Consider the following 12,175-nt stretch of genomic DNA (forward strand, 5'->3'; position numbering starts at 1 on the left):
AAACATGCATATGAGTGACATGAGTTCGTCATTAATGGAACAAAGTTTCACGAATTAGAATTTACTACTCGGGTAATTTCGCAATTGTTAAGTGCGGAAAATAAATGTCGCGACCGAGAAAATTTGCATTTTCCCGAACGCTAGTGTATTAATCCCCGTCCCAGGAAAAGCCGGGGTACACCAAACAAACATGATACAAAAGGCACATCTTTATTATATCGATAATATTTACATTATTACAAAGGCACTTCAGGCCTGACAACAAAAAATAAACAGCAGCGGACTAGCGGGCCTACGGCTCCATCTTCACAGGCGCTCAACTAGGGTATAAGCCAGGACTCCACCTAAGACTTCTTCTCCAAAGCTTCTCTTACTAAAGGGGGGAGAGATAGAGCAAGAATGAGTATAACCACAGTACTCAGCAAGCAACACCGGCAGATGCATGATTAATGCAAGGGGGTACAAGGGGTAATAATATAGGGGTTAAGTTTTGCAGTAAACAGCATTTAAAAGTCACTTAGTTGCCCAAAGCCATTTTAAAAAGACGATCCCAGAGCTACACAGTATTATTAATCAAGACCGTGAACCCTCACGAACCTGCCTTAACCCAAGGCCTACGATGATTCAGACCGAACTGGCAACCCGACCCTGGGTCTCAGCTCGTCCCAAGCCAACCCAGGCCAACCATTCCACATTTTAGTTGTTAAGCAGGTTTTAAGAATTAAAACACTAACTTGGGTACATTGCTAGGCTTGCCCATAACCGATGGCGCGGCTATTCGAATAGATTATACTCTGATCAGAGGTGTACATCTTTACCCACAAGACACATCTTCCTCACGTGTAACCACGTGCTACATACCACCACGGCATACGGACGGAAGACGTGACATAGTTCCCAACCCATCCTAGCCATAAACAAGAGTACCGACCCAGCCCCGCCTACGGCCGGAACCACCGGGACAGGCAGGCAGGATTGAGCCCCTAGCAGCAGAACACCAGCCCTGTGCCATGACATCTCGACTACCGGGCCACAGCTCGTGTAGCCTTCATTTGTCCTAGAGATGTCCATCGACCCCCGACTTCGTCCACCTCCATCCGTGTACTTTTGTTTATAACCAGTCTGAGCCACAAACTAAGCCTTACCCACTGGACATGTGGAAGTACGGTAGTGCTTTGCAATAGAGGCCCGAGCTTAATCCTTATAGTACCCGAGGTACGACTAACAAAACCCAACCACGCACCTCGAGCCCAGCCTAAAACCATTTTGGGGGTTTTGAATAGAGGGGGAGGTGTGTGTCCAATTCCAACATAAGCCAACCATTCCATAGTATCCAAGTGATATGAGAATTCCCAAAGTCTAAAGTTATAAAACCACCTAATGTTGTCTAATTAATCAGCGAAGCATCTCCCTAAATTCATACTAGTGGAACCATGAATAGAGTACCCACTAGTTGGGGTTTCATTTTCCAAGGGTGAACAAGGTAATAATAACGATAGCAATAATAATAAGGTCATAACAAAGGTAAATAGGCATGGCTAAATAAAACAGTGATAACGCGGGAATTTAAATAAAGTGATAATGCATTAATTTAAATCAAAATAATTTTATAAACTGGGATTCAATATGCTCAAGGATGATGTGACTTGCCTTGCTCAGAGAGAATGGCCTTCCGAACCTTCGGCGACGACCGCGAACCACGCTTCGAGAACCTCCAGAACGACAGAAGCTACGCGAAGCACACAAGCAAAGCTACAAGCCTATAAAGAAGTAATAACAATACATAAAAAGAAAGCACAGGGTTCTTTATGTTATAACAAACATTAGGAGACTTGAACGGGTCGATTCGGGGTTCGTATGACCAAGGCATGGTCATCCGAAGTTTAATGCTGTTATATGGAGATTTGCGGATTATTATAATTAGGTTTTACAACTATAAAACATGTGTAAGCGCTAGCCTGGAAAAGACAGGAAGGCTGCGCTGTTGACATGCGGACTCCACATGCCAACCTAAGGGACCACGGTGGACCGGGTACACAGAGACGGTCCACGGGTCGACAGAAGCAGATCCCGTGTGTCAACCGAGGCGAGAGGCCAACAAACGGACTCCACTAGACACCACACGGGCTGCACACGTGGAAACCACGCGGCTACCGAGCGGACACACTAACACGGTCACCACACGCACAAGCGAATGACTGCCGACACCGATACATGGGTACCAGGGCCGACAACCGCACAACAGGCACGGGCGACACCGAAAGGACGAGGACGGGGCAGCGAGGGAGAGGTATCCTTACCACCACGTGATGAGGCGTGGGAACGACAACGATGAACGGGCGCGGCGGAGACGGCCGGGAATGACGGAGACGAAAGGCGAGGGGACGACTTCGGCGGCGATCCTTGGACGAAGGCGAGACGCGGCCGGCGCAACGCTTGGCGACGCAGAGGCGAGGACGAAGACGATGACGGGGCTGCGGCATTTGACGGAACGAGGACGACGAACGAGAACGGCTTGACAGAGGGACGAATGCCACGACGACCGGGAACGACGAGAGGACGACGACGACAACGATCGGGGCCGGCGAGGAGGCGACGAGGGCAGCCAGCAGCGGCTGCACGGAGACGAGGACGGCGTGGAACACGCCGCTGCGAATCCGATGACGGAGGCGGCGCAGCGAGACAACGAGCCGGCGAGGAGGAACGATGACGACGACGACGAACACCGGCGGGGTTCGGTCAAAGGGGAGGCGAGGCCGAGGGCGACCTTGCCGCTGCGATGCCGGAGGTGGTGGTGGCTCAGCGAGCCGACGAGCCGGGGAGGAGGGAGGGGCGGCCGAAGGGACGCCGGCGACGAAGAGGATGGAGAGGCCGGCGCGAGCGACGGCGGTCTCCGGACGAATCAGAGGGTAGGCCGGGGTGGAGGTCGACGTGGCGACGCCGAGGGAGGAGACGGCGTGGCCGGCCCGCACCTGAGCGGCGCGGCAGGGGTGGCTGGAGGCAGTACAGTGGCGGCAACGCCACTGTTTTGCCGGCGAGGACGCGTCTCCGGTGATTTCCCCGTGAAACGGAGGGCTGACCGGGGAGAGGAGGCTAAAACAAGAGAACGCATGGAGGGGGTTCCATTTTATAGGTCAGGGGAGGGAGCCGGGCATGGGAGAGGGCGGAACGGCGACGGGAAACACGGCCGGCGGCCATGGAAGGCGGCCGGGAATGGCGCGGCCGTTCCGGGCGATTGGGGGTGCCATTCAAGGGGGAAAACGGGGGAAATCAAAGAGGAATCAATGGGGATTAATTCCCCCTATTTAATTTTGGAATCCCATGATTAAATCGCACGGATTTGAGGGAGGAAAGGAGCTAGGGTTCACGGGAGGAGGGAGACGACCGGCGCGTGGGCCCCACACGGTTAGCGCGCGTGCAACGCGCGTGCGGCGCGCGTGAGGGGGGTGGTTGCGGCTCGGGAGGATGGGGCGGCTGGGTGGCGTGGCTTGGGCCGGGCGGCCGGCCCAGGAGGAGAAGAGGGAGAGGCGGCTTGGGGAAGAGAGGGAGGAGGAGGGAGCTGGGCCGAGGGGAAGGAGAGGAGGCCCAAGAGAAGGAGTTAGAGGAGGAGAGGGAGAGAAAGAGAGGGAGGAAGAGAGGACTTTGGCCGCGGGCCGAGAGAGAGAGAGAGAGGACTTTGGGACTTGGCCCAAAGGGAGGAAGGAGGATTATTTTTAGCTTTTCTTTTTAGTAAACTTTGATCATAGTTGTTGTTGCTTAATAAATATTTCCGGTGCTCTGAAAATTCAAGTAAAATTTGAGGGCTCTTTTTAGACCAAGGAGAATTTAACAAAAATTCTCCGGACCACATTCGAATTTTTCTAGCACGTATTTTAGTGTTTGCCATTTTCTTTTCGAATTTTTTTTAATTCTATTATTCTTTTTAGAGGATGATTTTTATTTCGGGATGAATTTATTAGGACGTGACAAATCCACCCCTCTTACAGGAATCTCGTCCCCAAGATTCGAGGAGGCTAGCAAGAAGATAGGTTGGGCGGTCTTCTTTTCTGGTCTGACTTCTTCCGTTGCATCTTCTTGAATGGACTTGCCCAGCAAAACTTCCCCACTCTGAACTGCTTGGCTTGATCTCCTGTTGCAGATGGAATCTTCTTTTCACCTGACTTGAACCAGGGTGCACCTTTTAGCTGACTCAGACTAGGTTGCGGTAGTTTAATGATGCTTCCGTTCCAGAACTTCTCATAATTCATATCTTTGGCGTCAACCTCATACAAGTTACCCACTTCACGTTATGCGTCGATATCAGCTTGTCATTACTAGGATACCATGCTTGTCATCATGAGAATACCATGCTTGTCATTTACTTCTAACTTGCCACCAACTGCCTCATATTAGCTTTCCTGCTCTCCGGGTGCTAGCTACTTCTGCTATTCCATGCGAGAGTCGATAACTTTGCCTTTGAATTATGTTTCTCAACCGAACCAACTTATCCCACTTGACATGCTTTGACGTCTTCCCAAATGGCTTTGCTGCTGGACTTCTTATTGTTTGATCGTTATCCTGCCAAATCTAAAGCTTCGTTGTTAGATGTGATTTTAATCTGACCTCTGTAGACTATCTTCGAACATATCACTTGGTTCATAACTGGGAATAGCTCCCACGAACAAGCAGCTCGGATTCACTTTCTTTACATTCAGTTTACTTCCCACTATTATCTTCAGGTTGTCCTCAGTTAGCATTCAACGTATTCCTTTACACCTTTAATCTTGATGTGTTCTTTCCCGATTTCTCTTATCAATCACCTTTCGACCTACTTCTTTGCCCGGTAATAAACATCTTTTTCGATATCTTCTATCAATGATCTTTTGACCTTTGTCAACTAAGTAGTCTTCACTCCGAGAGTTGTGGATGCTTCTGGTGACGATGTGGTACTTGAGCCTGCTGCCTTTCAGAGAAACCTTCAAGTGGTTCGTCAAAAGCTAGACTGGCGGTTGTTGCCTTTGATCCAAAGAAGACACATCTGAAACTCTTAGTCCAAACAAAAGTCTCTTTGGCTTTTTAATCTAACACAGATCGCTTCATTTTCTTTTCTATCAACAACTAGGTTACTTGATTTATCATAGATTATGAGCTTACGGATATGAGACCCTAGGTCTCCCTTGTCAGTAAACAATTACGCACATAATCACATATCCGCATCTTCCAAAAGAATCCTCATAAATCTTGTCTGTATAACACATTTCTCCTCATTACATGAATACAAGGCCCTACCTTAAACAAAAAGGGAAAATGCTTAACATCGGTACATTGCATCCTCAACATGAATCATCCATAAACATAGCAAACTCACTGTTTATAAACATGAATATATTTATTTATTACATGATTGCTGCAAACTTCCGATTACAGTGATAAGTAGCGAACTGAAAATCACAAACATGGATACTCATTCTGATTCTGGAGAGATATAGCTGGCATTGTTCTAGTGACTGCATCCTTGATTGGTTCTGTGATGATGTGATAGGACTGCATATTGCTATCATTCACGGGAGAAACTTCCCTCTGATTGCTGGTTGAAGCGGATAATGGTCTTCTGCTTCGTATCGCCCTCCTGAGGTTGATTGCCATTTGCTCGGCCTAGAGTAGGTCGGGGAGAGACACAACTTCCTCCATCGACGACAATTCTTTGCTGAGGCTGTCGGTGCAGAGAATGGTTGGTGCTGAAGGTATTATTGCTATGATTTATTGTAGAGTCAGGTGCAGCAGGAGGAGCATTGGTGCTGTGGATGATATCGTCGATGTTGCTGTTGGAGCTGACTAGCTGATGAGACAATCGTAGGGTTGTTCGTTGGATTTCTGTGGTCTTGGTCAACAACACACTGAGTTGGCAATCCTTGGGCACATGGTTTGTACCTTCGCACAGAAAACATGTGACCTTGCAGGTGGGACACTCCCCTGGTGGATGGTCTTCTTCACAATGAGGGCAGAGTGTGAGACACATGCTAGCAACGTGTCCAATTTCTCCACAACAGGTGCATGCCTTTGATTCCATCTCTTCCTCGCTGAGATGTCGGGGAGACTCATCTCCATCATCCGAGGAGACTTGATCTGACCCTTCACTATCAGATACTCTATCACCATGGCTTAGGAGGTGCTGGGTCAACTGTCGTGCACCTCGGAAGGTATTTCCTCTTTGACGTCTAGGAATAGTTATCCCTGCTGGAGGCCATTCGGTGCTGGTAATAGTCATCTTACGTACTTCTTCTTCAGTTCGCATCGGCGCTTTTCTCTTATGATTCTTACTCTTCTTGCCTTTGGCTTGCTTAGTACGTGACCCCACGTGGTACGAAAGGCTAGGAGGAAAGCAATTCCCGGGATTCAATGGATTCTCTCCATTGGGCTCTCTACTTTGCACACTAGGCTGCAAGCTTAACTTGGTGCGAGGAGGCTGGTTTAGCGATGTCTGCACTGCTAAACCAAAGGAAGGGGCTTCTTTGGCATATACCCATGGACAATTCAGGGCATAGTGTCCTTGTTCTCTACAATCATGACAAAAGGGGACATCCTCTTCTAGCATTGGAAGCTCATGGACTAGGGGGGGAAAGGCTCAATCGAACACATACTGATTTTGGTTTTGACTTCGAACCAATGGTAGCTGTGAACTCAGCAGCATGCTTGGAATGGACCAAGGGTGTGCCCTTGTTAACTCTCTTGAGGACAGTGGTGGATTGAGTTGAAAACTTGAGTTACTTGAGGCATACCCGCTGACATTCTTTCCTTTTTCTCTGTTAAACATCTGTTACAGGGATTGAGGTGAGAGAGGAAACAAGCCAGGAAAGAATAGACCAGAACTAAAGACAGGACCTTAAAGGAACTAACTCTTCTTGTTGACGTGTTGTTTGTTTCACTTATTCTGCAAGTTGATTAAGCAAACAACTTAGCATGGTTACATCACAACCCACCGATGCAAACCACGCACTACACACACAAGCAAAGGAGCACATGACTAACAACACTACCCTAGAGGATGGCTTAGGTTTTGCGACGGGTTCCCAAGATCTTCACTACTTCCTTCGCTTTGCTAGCAAATCCAACAGTCTTCTGGAGCTTCGACAGACAATTGACGCCATCTTCTTCTTCGCAAAGCTGACCATCTAGTACTAGTTGAAATTTGAAGAAGGAAGAAAAGAGTAAACCTTTTGCAAATAGCATTAGGGGAAGGAGAAAAAAAGGAACATCCGCAAATAGTTTTATTTATAAAATATGTCCTTAGGTTTTTATCCACTTGGCTTATCCTACAGTCGAGATGGCTCTGATACCAGCTTGTCGCGACCAAGAAAATTCGCATTTTTCCGAACGCTAGTGTATTAATCCCCGTCCCAGGAAAAGCCGGGGTACACCAAACAAACATCATACAAAAGGCACATCTTTATTATATCGATAATATTTACATTATTACAAAGGCACTTCAGGCCTGACAATCAAAAATAAACAGCAGCGGACTAGCGGGCCTATGGCTCCATCTTCACAGGCGCTCAACTGGGGTATAAGCCAGGACTCCACCTAAGACTTCTTCTCCAAAGCTTCTCTTACTGAAGTGGGGAGAGATAGAGCAAGAATGAGTACAACCACAGTACTCAGCAAGCCACACCGGCAGATGCATGATTAATGCAAGGGGGTACAAGGGGTAATAATATAGGGGTTAAGTTTTGAACTCATGAAGATATTCCGTCACGGTACGATCCTTTTGCTTAAGTGCCCGGAACTCACGCTTCTTCAAAGCAACAACACCTGCAGGTATGTGTGTCTTCTTGAATGCCTCAGTGAACTCCGCCCAAGTGATTGGTTGTCCTTCTGCTCTGTTCATCCGGAAATGATCCCACCATTCTGATGCAGGTCCTTGCAACTGATGTGAAGCGAAAACAACTTTCTCCTGATCCGTGCACTGGAGCAATTCCAACTTCTTCTCAACAGCGTGCAGCCAATCACCTGCTTCCACTGGGTTGGTAGTGATAGAGAAGGTAGGCGGCCTCACACGAAGAAAATCAGCTAACTTGTTCTGCGGCGGCGGAGGATTGACATTGTTGTTCCCTTGCTGGTTCTGCATTTGTTGCACTAACATGTTGATCAATTGGGTCTGTTGAGCTAGCACTTGAGCAAGGGTTGGGTTCTCTTCATTGTTATTGTTTCCACTTCCACTGGCGCGAGTGTTCACCATCTGTTGCAGATTAGAAAAGATAGGAGGAGAGGGGTTACACTAAAGACAAGACCTTAACCAGGTTACCACTGATCTGGTGTGTGTAGACCATTATATTGTTCAAGTTGATTAAGCAAGCAACCTAGTACAGTTACACACTCATCAATGAACTACTCCAATGATGGGAATGCAACCATACCTACACACAAAGCAAACAACAAACGTTCAACCCTACTAACTATTCTTCAAAGACACTTTGGCGGCATAGGTTCTAAGCTAGGTTCCAAACTTCACTCTATCTTGACAGCTGAACACTTTGATTCAACTATCATCTTCTTATTCCTCGATCCACTTGACTTGCAGAAGTTGACAACATCGACGTCTTCGAGTTTCTCCATCAAATTTAACAACTACTCAAGTTGAAAGAGGGAAAAGAGGAGAGAACGACAAAACGATTTGTGAAGAATTCTAGATAAGGAAGAAAGGAGAAATTTTCACAAATCATGTTTCCGGAAAATTAGTCCTTAAGGTTTGACTATTTGGCTTATCCTACAGTCGAGATGGCTCTGATACCAACTTGTCACGCCCGGAAATTCACTAGTAATTTCCGAACTAATTTGTGCATAAAATCCTCGTCCAAGAATCAGCCGAGGTACACAAACTGACAATTTAATATAAAAATCCATCTTAATAATAACGTTACATACTTACAAAAGAAAAGAAAACAGCAGCGGAATAACGATCTAGCGATGGCTTCAGCTCCACTCCCACAGGCAGCTCAACTGGGGTATAAGCCAAACGTCTTCTCCTTCTGGAACCTTTATCTTCAACTGAGTTTTGATGATTATTGCAAGAATGAGCATATGACATACTCAACAAGCCACACAGCAAATATGCAAGTGCACAAGGATTCCAAAGGATGGCATAATATAGGCTCATTTGCAAAAGCAGCATTTAGCAAAGATTTAAGATAAGTAAAACAGTGGAGTAATTAATCATAAATTTTAATCAACACTAAACAACACACCCATGTTGCACAGGCCCAACCATTCTGAACAACCATACCCGGCTGTACAGATCTAACTCCAAACCAGGAGCTAAACAAATTATTACCAGATTATAACATCCATAATTATTGTGAGAGGTGTGAGACTAATCACGAAAAACATTGCTCAACCCGCCCATAACCGCGGGCACGGCTATTCGAATAGTTTTACTCTGGCCAGAGGTGTACCACTGTACCCACAAGACACAACCCCACATCATGTCACCATGTGCCTCAATACCACCACGGTACCTCGGAAAGGAGTTGTGACAATACCCCTTGCACAACATAACCCATTACAGCGCACCTTTCCTGGATCATAATCACCCCCTTATAAACAAGGCATGGACTCCCCAGCGACCCCCGTGGACTTCTCGCCACTTCTCAGTCTGGCGCACTATAATGAATCACGCTATACAAAAGATAAAGCCGTTGCCCACGCTGGCTTGTGGTTGGCACGATAAATGTTTCACAACAGTAGCTCGCGAACCGGTCCTTAATTGTCATGAGCACGACTCTCAAAACCATGTGCTCACAACCCACCATTATCAAGTTTTAGTTGGCAAGTAATTAATTAACCAATCACGATTAACCATCGTGAACTATCATTAAGCCATCCTTAAATAATAGTGAGTCATAAGTTATCCCAATAGTGTGCTAATGTTTCTAAGCATGGCTAAGCAATCATAACTAATATCTAGCTGAACCAATATATAAAGCCCAACTAGTCAAGTTATAATAACCCAAGGTATCAAGGAATAAAGTAATCAATGCAAATTGGCCATAACAAAGGAATAAGTTCACACCACCCGGTGACATTCGAAAATAAATGCACAGTTGAAATAAATAGAGAATTTAAATATAGGATCAACATGCTCAAAGGATTGTGTTTAGGATCTGTGTGACTTGCCTTGCAATAATCGGTCTTCAAGTAATCTTCTTGATCACTTCCGACGCACTCACGAACCTTCGCAACGACGGAAACGACAAGCTAACACGCAAAACGAAGAAAAAGACTAAAAAACCAAATAAACAGTACATATAAAGTAAACAAACATGTAGATCATGATTTTAGATGAATTTAGCAACTTGAACCACTCAAAACCGAGTTACGATGATTTAGTTATGATTTTCCGAAGATTTAATCTATTAGAAAATCGGGAAAAAGAAAAGCCGATGATGACGTCATGATGACCTCATCAATGGCCGGACCAAGATGGCGACCTCGCCGGAGATTGGATGGTTGGCTGCGAATTTGGAGGATATGTACACGTAGAGGACGACGAGACGAACCCAACGGTACTTACCCTCGAGCCAAACGACGACCGACGGTGACCGGCGACGAGGTGAACGGCGGCGGCGGCTCGGACCTCGCCGGCGGTGGAGCTCCGGTGGCCGGCGACGAAGGGGGACAGGAGGCCGGGCTTCTCCACACCTCGGCGCACCTTACGGCGGTGACGGCGACCGGCGGCGACGACGGAGGCGGCGGCGCGACGCGGATGGAGCTCGGCCGGCGACGACGGCGGGGTGGAGCACGTGGCGGCAGCGCTACGAGGCACGGGAGACCACGGGAGAGGGGGCAAACGAAAGAGGAGGACTAGGGGGTCCTATTTATAGCCTTGGATTGAAGAGATCGGACTCCTCCCGCAAGAAATCGATCCGGGAAATCAAAAACTCGGTTTTGGAGATAAACTCGAAAACGAGTTTGATTTGGATAAGATACTCAACGATTAGCTCCGATTTTTTGGGGGTAAAGATAGAGGAGGATAAGAGGAATATTTCCCCTCAACTAAATTGGAAAAAGGAGCAACGGGGAGGCGAGATTTAACGGAGGAAGCGGCGGCTGCACAGGGCACAGCACGGGCGGCTCGGCTCTGTCCAGAGCTGGAAGATGAACAGTGCCAGGGAGGTAAAGTAGACTTTTCCGGCTGGGCTGAGAGGAGAGGAGGCGGCTCAGGTTGGGCCGGCGGAAGAGAGAGGAAGGAAAGGAAAGAATGGGCCGAAAATGGCCCAAGCTGAGGAGGAGGATTTTATTACTTTCCCAATTAAAATAATCACTTAAATGATCTTTGAATTGTTAAAAATACTTCCAATGCTCAAATAATTTCAAGAAAAATCCTGAAAATACTTGGACACTCAAAGTACTTAAAAAAATTATAATTAGACCATTTAATGATTAATTTAATATGTGGGTAATTACTGAAATGCTCTTTGTATGATTAAAATTAAGAATTGAGCTCCGAAAAATCCGAGAAAATTCCAGAGAGTATAATTAACCATGGAGAATTTAATAAAAATTAAATCCACCCATGCTTTATATTTAAGAAATTTTATTTCCCACATTTAACTTCACTTGTAAATTAATGAACATTTAATATAAATTCTTTTAATAATTTATTAAATAATTTATAAATCCTGAAACAAAAATCAGGATGTGACAAATCTACCCCCCTTACAAAGAATCTCGTCCCGAGATTCGGAACGGCTAGAAAGAAAAGGGCATAGGTAAACTGCAGTCTATCTTATTCCATAACTCCGATAATTATTCTAAGGCTTTAAAGAAAACTACTGCTGCTTTGAAACTGGTGACTGAGCTGTAACACTTGAAGACGCAACTCTTGAAGACGCAACTGGCACCGCATTGGCTCCTGTGACGACAATGTTGTTGATCTGACCCTGCGGCTGCTGATGCTTTGACTTCGGACACTCTCTTGCAAAGTGGCCTGGCTTGTAACAGTTGAAACATACCTGCTGCCCCCTTCCATTACTGTTATTCTCCTGAGACTGATCCTGCTGAACTAGCACCGGCTGATTAGCTTGCTCGATGTTTACTTCATTGCTTTCATTAGTCTCTGATTTGATCTCACCACCGATGTTCAACTGTTGCGACTGTTCTTGACCTGCAGAAAAAGATTCACCAAGTTGGAGTGGCTTGA

General features: G+C 46.5%; 1 long non-coding RNA gene across 1 annotated transcript; it reads right to left on the reverse strand.

The window, feature by feature from the left end:
- Positions 1-7,407: 7,407 nt before the first annotated feature.
- LOC136353584 (uncharacterized) lies at positions 7,408-11,142 on the reverse strand. The gene is made up of 2 exons (XR_010736887.1): positions 10,547-11,142; positions 7,408-10,230 (listed from the first exon to the last, which is right to left on the reverse strand). It is a non-coding gene; the product is annotated as an uncharacterized lncRNA (long non-coding RNA).
- Positions 11,143-12,175: the final 1,033 nt, after the last annotated feature.

The sequence above is a fragment of the Oryza sativa genome, chromosome 10 (genome assembly GCF_034140825.1).
Source record: "Oryza sativa Japonica Group chromosome 10, ASM3414082v1".
Classification (NCBI taxonomy): Eukaryota; Viridiplantae; Streptophyta; class Magnoliopsida; order Poales; family Poaceae; genus Oryza; species Oryza sativa.